Raw genomic sequence first — 15,336 nt, 5'->3', positions numbered from 1 at the left:
CTCTTTATATATTTATTGACATATTCTTAAATTAAATCTTCTTCTTATTCTTATAGGAAAAAATAACAAGCATGTATTTATTGTTCAATCTGCAAAGTTTTCTCATATACCCATAGAAGTCTTTCTTACCCGTTTGGTTCATATAATTAATTCAAATATAACAGTAATAATAATAATTATTATTATATATATATATGGCACGTGGATCATAGTCTCTTCGTAAAATTAGATATTTTATGTACATATTTTCTAAAATTAGTATAATATTAACTGTTGGTACCCATACTCCAAGAAGGTTGAATGATACACTTGGTTGGAGTTTGAATTGTTTACCTTGAGGTATAGGGACCAATTCCCTCTAGATATATTTTTTTTCTCCTTTTTTTTAGTAGTGCACTCATGTATTAGAAATTCTAAATCCGCCTCTGAAAAAAGTGACATATTTAATATCTTCATAAGGCATGGATTTCATGAGATAAACATTGTTCACTATTAATGGCGTATATTTTATTGTATACTTTTAAATTTACTCTCTTACTTACTTTTTATTTATTTTTAATTTTTCTCTTCTTACTTAGAAAATTACGTGCGGAACACGTACATAGTAACTAGTTAAACAAATGTGTGTACATTTAAATTTGAAAAGAATTTTTGGAGCAAAAGTACAATAGCTTTAATGTGAGGATCGCTGTAATAATTAGAGAATGGAATAATTTTTAATGAATAGTTTCCTTACATGGATAGTGTAGCTAATTGTTTTTGCCTCATTTTTATCCTAACAACTAATACAGGCTCAAATTATTATTTATTTATTTACCCTTTTTCATTCTCTCTTTTACTATTTGTATTCTCAATATTGAAAAGCCTCTTCTTCTTCAAAGCATTACAATAAGCAATCATTATATTGAAGCAATGCAATACTTTTCTATATTTTTATATCAACTTATCTTGCTCTATAATTTATTACCCTTTGATTTCTGCTACTATCTATTATTTTTTGTACTTCGGTTATCTTATACTTCTTCTTTTTAGACTTCTTTATCATGACTTATTCGCTTTTGTTACTTTCATTTTGATATTGCATTGAATTGATTATCCTTATCTGACCTTCTTTTGCCATGATTTCTCTTGAGTCGAGGGTATTTCAGAAATAACCTCTTTGCCTTCTATGGTAGAGGTAAGGTTTGCGTACACTCTACCTTCCTAGACCCTACTTTGTGGGTTTTCACTGGGTATGTTATTATATATTAGCTTATCAAATTCTTGAGCCGATTTTATTATTCTACCTTTATTTTATACTTTTTCATTGAAAATTTGTCGTTGATATTCTTACCTAGGGCCTTTCTCTGAAATTTGGCTTTAGGCCCCCAATCTTGTTGAGACGACCCTGTATTTTAGTCCAAGATTATTCCTACATTGTATAAATACATTAGAAGAGTTTTGGAGATTTTAGTCCAAGATTATTATTATGCTAATATTTTGTGATGACCCAAAATGTCATCTTTAAATTTAATAATTAATTGTGCATTCTAAGACATCGAAAAGCACTATTTATCATTACTCGACTTGCATGTGCAGTCCGTAAAACTTTTCCGGAAAATTTAAGGTGAAAAATGAATTAAAATGTGAATTAGAGCTTTAAAACTCAACTGAGTTGACTTTGGTCAATATTTTGAGCAAACAGACTCGGATCAGTATTTTAATAATTTTGGTAGGTTCGTATCGTAATTTGGGACTTAGGCATATGCCCGGAATCAAATTCCGAGGTTCCTAGCCCGAGATATGGAATTTTAATGAAAAATTAAAAGTTTAAGTTCAAATAGTTACCGGATGTCAAATTATGTGCAAACGACCCCGGAATAGAATTTTGATGATTCCAACAGCTCCGTATGGTAATTTTGGACTTAGGACCGTGATCGGAATTTTATTTGGAAGTCCGTAGTAGAATTAGGCTTGAAATGCCGAAAGTTAAATTTTTGGGAAGTTTGACCGAGAGGTTGACTTTTTGATATCGGGGTCAAAATCCGATTCTAAAAATTTTCATAGCTCAGTTATGTCATTTATGACTTGTGTGCAAAATTTGAAGTCATTCCGAATTGATTTGATGTATTTCGACACAAGATATAGAATTTGAAAGTTCAAAGTTCATTGATTTTGATTTGAGGTGCGATTCGTCGTTTTGATGTTGTTTGATATAGTTTGAAGCCTCGACTAAGTTCGTATGGTATTTTGGGATATGTTGGAATAATTGGTTAATGTCCCGAGGGTCTCGGGTGGATTTTGGAAGGTAAACGGAATGGATTTCGGACAAAGTATGCAGAAATTTCTGTTGCAGAAATTCCGTGCGTGGAGCCAAGTTTGGAAGCTTATATCTCACAATGAATAAGGAATCAGAAAATGTGCAAAATATAAAAATTGTAGTCGTTGGATTATAGGTTCCAGAAAGTTAAACTATGCATTATTTGGACATTTGTACAAAAGGTTATGATGGATTGAATGAAGGCTGGTAGAGCAGTTTCGCCAGAAATTTCGCCAGAAATTCTGATGCATGCAGCCGATTTTGGGAGCTTATATCTCGCAATACATTAGGAATCAGAATAATTGCAAAACATGAAAGTTGTAGTCGGTGGATTCTAGTTTCCAGAAAATAAAACCGTTTATCATTTGGACATTTGTACATAAAGTTATGATCAATTGAAGTAAGACTGGTAGAGCTGTTTCTGGTAGACTTTTAGTGACGAAAAATTGACTTTTAGTGACGGATTGGCAGAAACTTAAGGACCAAAAATGCTCATTTCATTCATTTCGTTTTGGATTTTTGGGGCGATTTTTGGGCGATTTTCACGGAAAAACATTGGGGTAAGTGTTCCTTATCCTATATTGATTATATTTCATGATTCCATACTCATTTACATCATGAATCCGTGAATTTATGGAAGAAAAATCAAGATTTTTGCAAAATCTTTCAAAAACGAAAATTTAAGATTTGGAGGTCGAGTTATTATCGGATTTTGGTAAAATTGGTATGGGTGGACTCGTAATTGAATGGGTTGTCGGATTTTATAAGTTTCGCCGGATTCAGAGATGTGGGTCCCACGGGCAAATTTTGAGCTAATTTCGGATTTTACCGAAAATGTAATATTTTCTTATGAAATTGATTACTATAATTTTTGTTGACTGTATCGAATTAATTATGACTAGATACGAGTCGATCGGAGTCGGAAATTCGAGGAAAAAGCATAATACTTGGTTAAATTGGAGCAAGTCGAGGTAAGTGACTTGTCTAACCTTGTGTGGGGAAAATTTTCCCTAGGATTGGTATTGATGTGATTATTAAAATGTATTGAAAGTCATGTGCACGAGGTGACGAGTGTGTACACGGGTTAAATTGCGAAAGATTATATTTTTAAATTGTGTAGATCACTGTTGCGCATTTATTAAATTATTTTATCTTGTTATATTCTTCATCATTGATGTGAGATATATACTTCAAATTTGTTTGATCTTTTCTTACTAATTGTTTTACCTGTTTAGTTGAAACTTGGTTTCTTTTATTCTGTGCATTATTTGAAGGTTGATTTTCTTTAAATTAAATATTATTAATATGAAGTATTTGACATTTTTAAACTTGATATTGAAGCAACGTAGTAAAGATTTTGAAATATTATTTTCCTAAATTATTTACTCCTGAATATTTTTATACTCATTGTGAGGGAGCCGTGAGCTCTTTATTGTGGAAGAATATTATTGATGATGAGCTGTGAGCTCTTTATTGTGGAAAACCATTATTGATGATTTATTTTGGCATGAGCCGTGAGCTCTTTATTGTGGCAAACTATTATTGATGATTTATTTTGGCATGAGCCGTGAGCTCTTTATTGTGAAAAAATATTGTTGTTGAATTATTTTGGCAAGTTAAATTATTTGAGCACTTGAGGTGCAAATTGTGATATATTTTGATATTGATACGCATGTGGTGGTATAAGGTCTGGGTGTTGAAACGCATGCGGTGAGATAAGGGTGGTGTCACGACCCAAAAATCTGACCATGGTCGTGATGGCGCCTATCGTGTTACAAGGCGGGATGCTATTTCGGGAAAAATATTTTCTTTAAATAAATTGTGAAGGCTCCCGCAGTGATATAAGAAAATGAGATATTGTGAATTTATTTATGATTTGGGACTACGAGGCGGTACCTCGGGAGTGCCCTTGTTGATATTGATTTATGGTTGTAGTTGCCTTTGATTATTATTGTGATTTTCATAAAGTTGAAGGAAATTCTGTTTTGATTTCCATGAGATATTATTTGCAATTATTTGGTGTCATTAAATGTGACATACTATTTGATTCATTTTCAATGTCATTTTATTTTACTACATTGATAAACATTTTACCATGCCATTATTATATTCCAGTAGGGCCTCACCTGACCTCGTCACTATTCTACCGAGGTTAGGGTTGGCACTTACTGGGTACCGCTGTGGTGTACTCATACTACGCTTCTGCACATCTTTTTGTGCAGATCCAGGTACATTTTACCAGCCTAGACGTCATTGAGTTACCTGCGCACGGAGACTTCGAGGTATATCTGCTAGCGTCCGCAGACTCCGGAGTCCCCTTCTATCATTTTATGTTGCTTCCTTATATTTTATCTAGACCTTGACATATAGAGACATTGAGAATAAATTCTTAGAAGCTTGTGACTTATTTCTATCAGGTTTTGGGAGTTGAAATTGTTTGAATTGTAGTTTATTTATTTCAGATATTTATTATTATTCCGCATTGATAGGCTTACCTAGTCTTAGAGACTAGGTGCCATCACGACATCCTACGTAGGGAATTTGGGGTCGTGACAAGTTGGTATCAGAGCACTAGGTTCATAGGTGTCATGAGTCACAAGCAGGTTTAGTAGAGTCTTGCAGATCAGTACGGAGACGTCTGTACTTATCTTCGAGAGGCTATGGAACTGTTAGGAAATATTCACTTCTTTGACTCCTTATCGTGCGGCATTGATTTAGCTTGAAACATATATCTTATATTCCTTTGTATCCACTCGTGTATGACATTGCATACTCAATATCAGTTGTGCGTCGACGATTCGTGATGCCGCAGATGGACTACGGGGGAGCCAGAGATGCTCAAACATTGCCTTAACGTGTGGTTCCGACTGAAGATGTGGGCGTATTGAGAGATCACCTAGTGAATCATGTGCAGGGTGCAACTGACATTGGCGTCTGGTTGATTTATACGAGTTGTGAAGGTTATTATTGTGGCCTATGACTTCACACCGTCCACTACCAATGGGTGGATTGCGGGGTCATGTATTATATCAGTTTTGGCCTGAAATGTATATATGTCGTACTGAAAGGTTCCCTAAAATTTACATATGTTTAAAACCTGAGATTTTGTAGAGGATAAGGTTGGGACTTGCGGTATGTCCGCCTCCTTAATAATCCTATACTTCAATACCATTATAGAAAGAACTCTAAATTTATAGAAGGTCTACTCAGCGTGGATGTCACTGTTGCAGATTTTGGGGTGCTTCGGAGTAAGTACACTTGTTGACGAGAGTCTAGACTATGTGGTTCGTGACAAGATTTGTCTATATGGAGCTCTACTTTTGTGATCGTTGTGTATAAATAGGGGTAAGGGTTACCCCAAAGAAGAGTCGAAGAGTATGTTAAGCAATTGGTCAGCTCAACAGTGTAGAGTCAGTATAACAAAAGAAGAAATTTGCCTTGGGAGAGATAATTCTCCACCGGTGTTCGTGGCAAGCCTATGAAGAGAGCAGACCAGCCAATGCAACACCGCCCACTTGGCTCAGTTCTTAGAAACACTTTTGAAAGAGTTTGTTTTTTTTTGACTCTCCATAATGCGTGGCGCATAGGGTTTGAACGGTTGCGTCATGTCACCATTGACGATGTCAAAATATGCCATCAAGTTCAATAAGTTAGCCCGTCATACTCCTACTTTGCTTCCTACACCCAGAGGGCGAGTCCATAGACTCATTAAAGAACTCAATTATGATCATAAAATTTTGTACGACTCGGGAGCTACAAGCTGATACTTCATTTCTGCTAGTTGTACAAATTGCCAAGATATTAGAATGTGTTTGGGGTGAAAAAAAAAGAAAAAAAAAAGAAGGGAAACTAAGGAGACCAAGACGTCTCAAGGTTCTGGGGGATTCGGTGGATTCTACTCTGCAAGTATAAATCATTATGGAGGGGGCTCGGGCAGTCGGCTAGTCGAGTCCGCACATCGGATTACTCGGGGTGCTCCAGTAAGTTCTTTTAATGCACCACCGACATGAGTTCCTACAATTGTTATTCCAGTTATCTGCACAGACTCAATATGAGTAGCCTAACCCGCAAAAGGGTTGTTATGAATACGGTGATACTAGGCACATCATGAGAAAATTGTCCCAAACTTGGGAGAGACATATTTCATCAAAGCACTCAGGCTACGTGTCCCATTGCAGTTACTACACCACCCACACGACCAGTTAAGGGTGGAGGACAGACGGGTAAAAGGCGTCCTAGAGGTGGAGACCCAGCCGTTGATATATTTATTTTATGGTATGGCGGAGGTCGCTACATCAGATGGTGTCGTTACAGGTACGACCTCGATTTAATATAAAGGAATAATTTCCTTAAGTTGATTCGGTTCTCAATATCGAAATGAGTCTTCCTATTGTGCTCCACTTATGAGTGAGCTTCATAATTCTATAATTTACTTATGTGTTTACCCCTGTTGGGAGATTTTATGGAGATAACTACGCCTATCATTTCGTGTTGGTCACTAATAAGAGCTGCGAGGCTAAATGTGGCTTTCTGTTACTTATTTCGGTAAATTTTGATGCAAATTCCGAATAATTAATTACAAATTGTGAATTATATGCCTTACCGGTATGGGGTTCATTATGTGTTGTGATTTGGTGTAACTGAAATTATTTAAAAGGAGAAAATAGAAATTTTCAATTGGCACAATGTGCATATTACTTGTGATTCAGAACCGAGGACGAGATCCTCGCATTTTAATATAAACTGATATGTTTAAACTGGGCTACGAGCTGCGGTGAAAGTTATATAAGGACGAGATCCTTGTGAGGAAAATTCTTGTGTTTAAATTCTCTCTTGTGAATTTTAACTTGTACTATAGTACTAATAGGGAGTCATGCCTGTTAGGCTTATTTGAAAATTCTATATGAAATTCTATGTGCATACTTGCCAATTTTGTGTTGTAATTATTGAGTTTTAACCTACGAGGTAGGTTCCCTCCTAGGTGACATTAAAGGTGACTCGTTAATTCGGGTAAATAATTATGAGGTCTTCATGTCTCGTATCTCGTTATCAGTATTGTGAAGGTTTAAAACGAGATTTTTGTTAACATGAAGTTAATTGACATTTTTGTAATTGATTATGAACAACTATTAAGACAAGATTGACCCAGAAGGGTGCTCCGTTCATATGGGCCGAGGAATGTAAGGAGAGGTTCCATAAGTTCAAGACAACTTTGACTACAACCCCGATGTTGGTATTACCTATAGGTTCAGGATCTTATATTGTGTATTGTGATGCGTCGCGTATTGACCTCGGCGCAGTGTTGATGCAAGACGGTAGGGTGATTGCCTACGCATCCAGACAGTTAAAGGTTCATAAGAAGAATTATCCGATCCATGACTTTGAGTTAGCAGCTATTGTTCATGCCTTGAAGATTTGGCGGCATTATTAGTACGGTGACCATTGTGAGGTCTACACCGATCACCGAAGTTTACAAAATTTGTTTAAACAGAAGGATCTTAATTTGCTGCAGCGGAGATGGTTGGAGTTGCTTAAGGATTATGCTATAACCATTCTCTATCATCTTGGGAAGGCCAATGTAGTGGCCAATGCCTTGAGTCGTAAGGCGGAGAGTTTGGGCAGCATAGCATATTTACTGGAAGTAGAGAGGCCTTTGGCCTTGGATGTTCAGGCCTTGGCCAACCAATTTGTCAGATTGGATGTTTCCGAGCCGAGTCGAGTTTTGGCTTGAGTGGTTTCTCATTCTTCTCTTTATGATTGTATCAGGGAACGTCAGTATGATGACCCACATCTGCTTGTCCTTAAGGACACAGTTCAGCACGGCGATGCCAAGGAAGTCACTATTGGAGATGAAGATGTATTACGGATGCAGGGTAGGCTATGTGTGCCTAATGTAGATGGTTTTCGTGAATTGATTCTCCAGGAGGCTGATAATTCGCGGTACTCCATACATCCGGGTGCTACGAAGATGTAGCAGGACTTGAGGCAACATTATTGGTGGAGGAAGATGAAGAAAGACATAGTGGAGTATGTAGCTCGGTGTCTAAATTATCAACAAGTGAAATATGAGCATCAACGACTGAATGGATTGCTTCAGAAGTTAGAGATTCCAGAATGGAAATGGGAGAGGATCACTATGGATTTCGTTGTTGGGCTCCCACGGACTCAGAGTAAGTTCAATGCAGCTTGGGTGATTGTGGATAGATTGACCAAGTCAGCTCATTGCAATCCTATGATGACTACCTACTCTTCCGAGCAGTTGGCTTGAATCTATATTCGCGAGATTGTCAGATTTCACGGCATACCGGTATCTATCATCTTTGACTGGGGTATGCAGTTTACATCACGGTTCTAGAGGGTAGTACAACATGAGTTGGGTACTCGGGTACAGTTCAGTACAACATTTAACCCTCAGACGGATGAGCAGTTCGAACGCACTATTCAGATACTGGAGGATATACTTCGTGCATGTGTGATAGATATTGGGGGTGCTTGAGATCAGTTCTTACCACTTGTGTATCTTGCTTACAACAACAGTTGTCAGTCAAGCATTCAGATGGCTCTGTATGAGGCCTTGTATGGTAGGTGATGCTAGTCCCCAGTGGGTTGGTTCGAACTGGGCGAGGCTAGGCTATTGGGTATAGACTTGATTCAGGATTGACTTCGTACAGCCCAATCTAGACAGAAGAGTTATGCGAATCGGAAGGTTCGTGATGTTGCATTCATGGTTGATGAGCGGGTATTGCTCCGGGTTTCGCCTATGAAGGGTGTGATGAGGTTCGGGAAGAAGGGCAATTTGAGCCCTAGGTATATTGGGCCTTTTGAGATTCTTGAGAGAGTTGGAGAGGTGGCTTACAAACTTACACTACCACCTAGTCTCTTTGCCGGTCATCCGGTATTCCATGTTTCTATGCTTCGAAAATATCACGGGGATCCGTCTCATGTGCTAGACTTCAGTTCGGTTCAGTTGGACAAGAATCTATCTTATGTTGAGGAACCAATGGCTATTTTGGACAGGCATGTTCGAAAGCTGAGGTCAAAGAACATTGCTTCCGGAAAGGTTCAGTGGAGGGGTCATCCGGTCGAGGAGGCGACTTGGGAGACCGAGCATGACATGCGCATATGTTATCCATACTTATTCACGAGCTTAGTTACTTTTTCGAACTCCGTTCGAGGACGAACGTTTGTTTTAGAGGTGGAGAATATGATGACCCAAAATGTCATCTTTAAATTTAATAAATAATTCTGCATTCTAAGACCTCGAAAAGCACTATTTATCATTACTCGACTTGCGTGTGCAGTCCGTAAAACTTTTCCGAAAAATTTAAGGTGAAAAATGAATTAAAATGTGAATTAGAGCTTTAAAACTCAACTGAGTTGACTTTGGTCAACATTTTGAGCAAACAGACTCGGATCAGTATTTTGATAATTTTGGTAGGTTCGTATCGTGATTTGGGACTTAGGCGTATGCCCGGAATCAAATTCCGAGGTTCCTAGCCCGAGATATGGAATTTTAATGAAAAATTAAAAGTTTAAGTTCAAATAGTGACCGGATGTCAAATTATGTACAAACGACCCCGGAATAGAATTTTGATGATTCCAACAACTCCGTATGGTGATTTTGGAATTAGGAGCGTGATCGGAATTTTATTTGGAAGTCCGTAGTAGAATTAGGCTTGAAATGCCGAAAGTTGAATTTTTGGGAAGTTTGACCGAGAGGTTGACTTTTTGATATCGGGGTCGAAATCCGATTCTGAAAATTTTCATAGCTCAGTTATATCATGTATGACTTGTGTGCAAAATTTGAAGTCATTCCGAATTGATTCGATGTGTTTCGACACAAGATATAGAATTTGAAAGTTCAAAGTTCATTGATTTTGATTTGAGGTGCGATTCGTCGTTTTGATGTTGTTTGATATAGTTTGAAGCCTCGACTAAGTTCGTATGGTATTTTGTGACATGTTGGAATAATTGGTTAAGGTCCCGAGGGTCTCGGGTGGATTTCGGGAGGTAAACGGAATGGATTTCGGACAAAGTGCTAGAAATTTCTGTTTGCAGAAATTTCTGTTGCAGAAATTCCGTGCGTGGAGCCAAGTTTGGAAGCTTATATCTCACAATGAATAAGGAATCAGAAAATGTGCAAAATATGAAAGTTGTAGTCGTTGGATTATAGGTTCCAGAAAGTTAAACTATGCATTATTTGGACATTTGTACAAAAGGTTATGATGGATTGAATGAAGGCTGGTAGAGCAGTTTCGCCAGAAATTTCGCCAGAAATTCTGATGCATGCAGCCGACTTTAGGAGCTTACATCTCGCAATGCATAAGGAATCAGAATAATTGCAAAACATGAAAGTTGTAGTCGGTGGATTCTAGTTTCCAGAAGGTTAAACCGTTTATCATTTGGACATTTGTACATAAAGTTATGATCAATTGAAGTAAGATTGGTAGAGCTGTTTCTGGTAGACTTTTAGTGACGAAAAATGGACTTTTAGTGACGGATTGGCAGAAACTTAAGGACCAAAAATGCTCATTTCATTCATTTCGTTTTGGATTTTTGGAGCACGGTTTTTGGGCGATTTTTGGGCGATTTTTACGGGAAAACATTGGGGTAAGTGTTCCTTATCCTATATTGATTATATTTCATGATTCCATACTCATTTACATCATGAATCCGTGAATTTATGGAAGAAAAATCAAGATTTTTGCAAAATCTTCCAAAAACAAAAATTTAAGATTTGGAGGTCGAGTTGTTATCGGATTTTGGTAAAATTGGTATGGGTGGACTCGTAATTGAATGGGTTGTCGGATTTTATAAGTTTCGCCGGATTCAGAGATGTGGGTCCCACGGGCAAATTTTGAGCTAATTTCGGATTTTACCGAAAATGTAATATTTTCTTATGAAATTGATTACTATAATTTTTGTTGATTGTATCGAATTAATTATGACTAGATACGAGTCGATCGGAGTCGGAAATTCGAGGAAAAAGCATAATACTTGGTTAAATTGGAGCAAGTCGAGGTAAGTGACTTGTCTAACCTTGTGTGGGGAAAAGTTTCCCTAGTATTGGTATTGATGTGATTATTAAAATGTGTTGAAAGTCGTGTGCACGAGGTGACGAGTGTGTACACGGGTTAATTTGCGAAAGATTATATTTTTAAATTGTGTAGATCACTGTTGCGCATTTATTAAATTATTTTATCTTGTTATATTCTTCATCATTGATGTGAGATATATACTTCAAATTTGTTTGATCTTTTCTTACTAATTATTTTACCTGTTTAGTTGAAACTTGGTTTCTTTTATTATGTGCATTATTTGAAGGTTGATTTTCTTTAAATTAAATATTATTAATATGAAGTATTTGACATTTTTAAACTTGATATTGAAGCAACGTAGTAAAGATTTTGAAATATTATTTTCCTAAATTATTTACTCCTGAATATTTTTATACTCATTGTGAGGGAGCCGTGAGCTCTTTATTGTGGAAGAATATTATTGATGAATTATTTTGACATGAGCTGTGAGCTCTTTATTGTGGAAAACTATTATTGATGATTTATTTTGGCATGAGCCGTGAGTTCTTTATTGTGGCAAACTATTATTGATAATTTATTTTGGCATGAGCCGTGAGCTCTTTATTGTGAAAAAATATTGTTGTTGAATTATTTTGGCAAGTTAAATTATTTGAGCACTTGAGGAGCAAATTGTAATATATTGTGATATTGATACGCATGCGGTGGTGTAAGGTCTGGGTGTTGAAACGCATGCGGTGAGATAAGGGTGGCTTGATACGCGTGGCTAGTAGGGGAACTACTAGAAGTCATGCGGTATGATAAGGGTGGCTAAAACGCGGGATGCTATTTCGGGAAAAATATTTTCTTTAAATAAATTGTGAAGGCTCCCGCGGTGATATAAGAAAATGAGATATTGTGAATTTATTTATGATTTGGGACTACGAGGCGGTACCTCGGGAGTGCCCTTGTTGATATTGATTTATGGTTGTAGTTGCCTTTGATTATTATTGTGATTTTCATAAAGTTGAAGGAAATTCTGTTTTGATTTCCATGAGATATTATTTGCAATTATTTGGTGTCATTAAATGTGACATACTATTTGATTCATTTTCAATGTTATTTTATTTTACTACATTGATAAACATTTTACCATGCCATTATTATATTCCAGTAGGGCCTCACCTGACCTCGTCACTATTCTACCGAGGTTAGGGTTGGCACTTACTGGGTACCGCTGTGGTGTACTCATACTACGCTTCTGCACATCTTTTTGTGCAGATCCAGGTACATTTTACCAGCCTAGACGTCATTGAGTTACCTGCGCACGGAGACTTCGAGGTATATCTGCTAGCGTCCGCAGACTCCGGAGTCCCCTTCTATCATTTTATGTTGCTTCCTTATATTTTATCTAGACCTTGACATATAGAGACATTGAGAATAAATTCTTAGAAGCTTGTGACTTATTTCTATCAGGTTTTGGGAGTTGAAATTGTTTGAATTGTAGTTTATTTATTTCAGATATTTATTATTATTCCGCATTGATAGGCTTACCTAGTCTTAGAGACTAGGTGCCATCACGACATCCTACGTAGGGAATTTGGGGTCGTGACATATTTTGAGAGGGGATTCATCCTAGGAGAGTTTTGAAGAGCTACTACGGCTTGAAGGTACAAGATTTCATCAATTCTCCTGCCAACAATCAGTGCAAAATGGGAGTTTGTGTAACGACCCGACCTGTTATTTTGAGAGAATAAGCCTCGAACCCCTAATTATTGCTTCCTCTATATCATTTTGTGGTTACGTGACTTGCCAAGAGGATTTATTTTTGGTGTCGAAGTGAAATGGGACACATAGTCCCTAAATTGGAAGTTAAGTCGTAAGAATTGACCGTAAGTTGAATTGTGAGAAGACGACTCTAGAATGGAGTTTCGACAATTTCAATAGCTCCATAAGGTGATTTTGGTCTTAGTGGCATATTCGGATGTTGAATTGGAGGTCCGTAGGTCATTTTAGCGTCTATTGGCGAAAGTTCGAAAATTGGATTATTTTTGGAAAGTTTGACCCGGAGTGGACTTTTTGATATCGGAGTCGGATTTCAATTCCGGAAGTTGGAGTAGGTCTGTAATGTCAATTATGACTTGTGTGCAAAATTTTGAGGTCAATCAGACTTGATTTGATATGTTTTGGCTTCAAATGTAGAAGTTAAAGTTTTAAAGTTCATTAGGCTTGAATCGATGTGCATTTGTTTATGTGATTTAAAGACTCGACTACGTTTGTATGATAATTTAACACTTGTTGGTATATTTGGTTGAGGTCCCGGGGGCCTCGGGTGGATTCCGGGTGGTTAACGAATCATTTTTGAACTTAGAGGAATAAATGATATTGGGCTGGTTCTGGTGTCATCGCACCTGCGGAAGGGTTGGCCGCAGGTGCGGTCTCACATAAGCGATCCTTGAGACGCAGATGCAGGGGCGAGGAGGATGGATAGCGATCGCAGATGCGACGTGAAGACCGCTTCTGCGAAAGGGTGATCGCAGAAGCGGAGTGATTGAGGGAGCTGGGGTGGACAAGGCTTCCGCAGAAGCGGACGATGGCGCAGAAGCGCTTCTGCAGATGCTGATGTTTGCGCGTAGGTGCGAAATCTGGGAGTTTAAGTGAACTCCGCATATGTGTAAACTTCACCGCAGAAGCAGAGTTTTGACCTCAAAAGCAAAAAGCCTGGGCAGACTATATTAAATCAAGTGTACGCGATTTTTATCATTTTTGGATATTTTGAGCTTGGGTACTTATTTTTTATCAATAACCTTGTTTCCCCATTGATTCTCCCACCTAGATTGTGTGTGTTTAAGGTGGAATTTGGGAGTTTGAGGCTAGGGATTTAGAGAGTTTAATTTGGGAATTTGAGTGGCGATTTGGTATGGAATTTTGGTAAAAATTGTATGGCTGGACTCATGGTCGAATGGGTGTTCCTATTTTGTAACTTTTACCCGATTCCGAGATGTAGGCCCAGGTCGACTTTTTGGGCCGAATTTCCAATTCTTTACTTAAGTCGTAGTTTTATTATTTAAATTAGTTTCTTGTAGTTATATTTATAGTATGGAATTGTTTTGGCTAGATTCAAGCTGATCAAAGTTGGAAAATAGAGGGAAATGCATCCTTATCGATTGATTGAGCGAGATTTGAGGTAAGTGACTTGTCTAACTTTGTGTGGGGGAAATCCCCTTAGGATTTGGAACTGTTGTAAAAAGAATTGTGATATGTGAGCGTCGTGTACGCGAGGTGATGAGTGCGTACACGAGTTAATTGTGGAAATTTCGGTTCTTGCTGAGTAGTTTTCTTTTAAATTACTTAACTGAGTTGCCTTAGCATGTGTAGCTGTCATGTTTAGCCTAGTATCATATGTCTATGTGTCTTAACTCTTACTTCCAATTTGTGCAACATGCTTAGTTAAATTACCTGCTTCCCTTGATTTGAATTAAATCTTTAACTGTAAGATTTCTTGCTGGAAATTCGTTGTTCCTTCGGTTCAGTTATCTGCTGCATATTTACTTTGGGACTACTAGGCGTTTACTCTGGAGATCCCTCTGTCTTGCATATTTACTTTGGGACTATGAGTTTACTCGGGAGATCCCCATATCGTGCATATTTACATTTGGGACTACGAGGCGGTACCTCGGGAGTACCACTGTTGTTTACCTCTATTTGCCGTGCTGTTATTTTCTGAAAATTCTTGTTGTTTAAATTCCCAGTCATTTCAAAATATTATTACATCTTTTGCCTTGATTTTCTTTTAAACCAATAAGGCCCTAATCTGGCCTCGTCACTACTCTACCAAGGTTAGGCTTGACACTTACTGGATACCATTGTAGTGTACTCAAACTACACTTCTGCACATCCTTTTGTGCAGATCCAGATCCTTCCTACCATGCCAGATACCCATGAGCTGGACTATACGTGGAGACTTCAAGGTATATCTGCCAGCGTCCGCAGACCTTGGAGTCCCTCCTTTATCCTTATTAT

This window comes from Nicotiana tomentosiformis, chromosome 2 (genome assembly GCF_000390325.3).
Source record: "Nicotiana tomentosiformis chromosome 2, ASM39032v3, whole genome shotgun sequence".
Classification (NCBI taxonomy): Eukaryota; Viridiplantae; Streptophyta; class Magnoliopsida; order Solanales; family Solanaceae; genus Nicotiana; species Nicotiana tomentosiformis.
Note: the sequence above shows the minus strand (reverse complement) of the source record.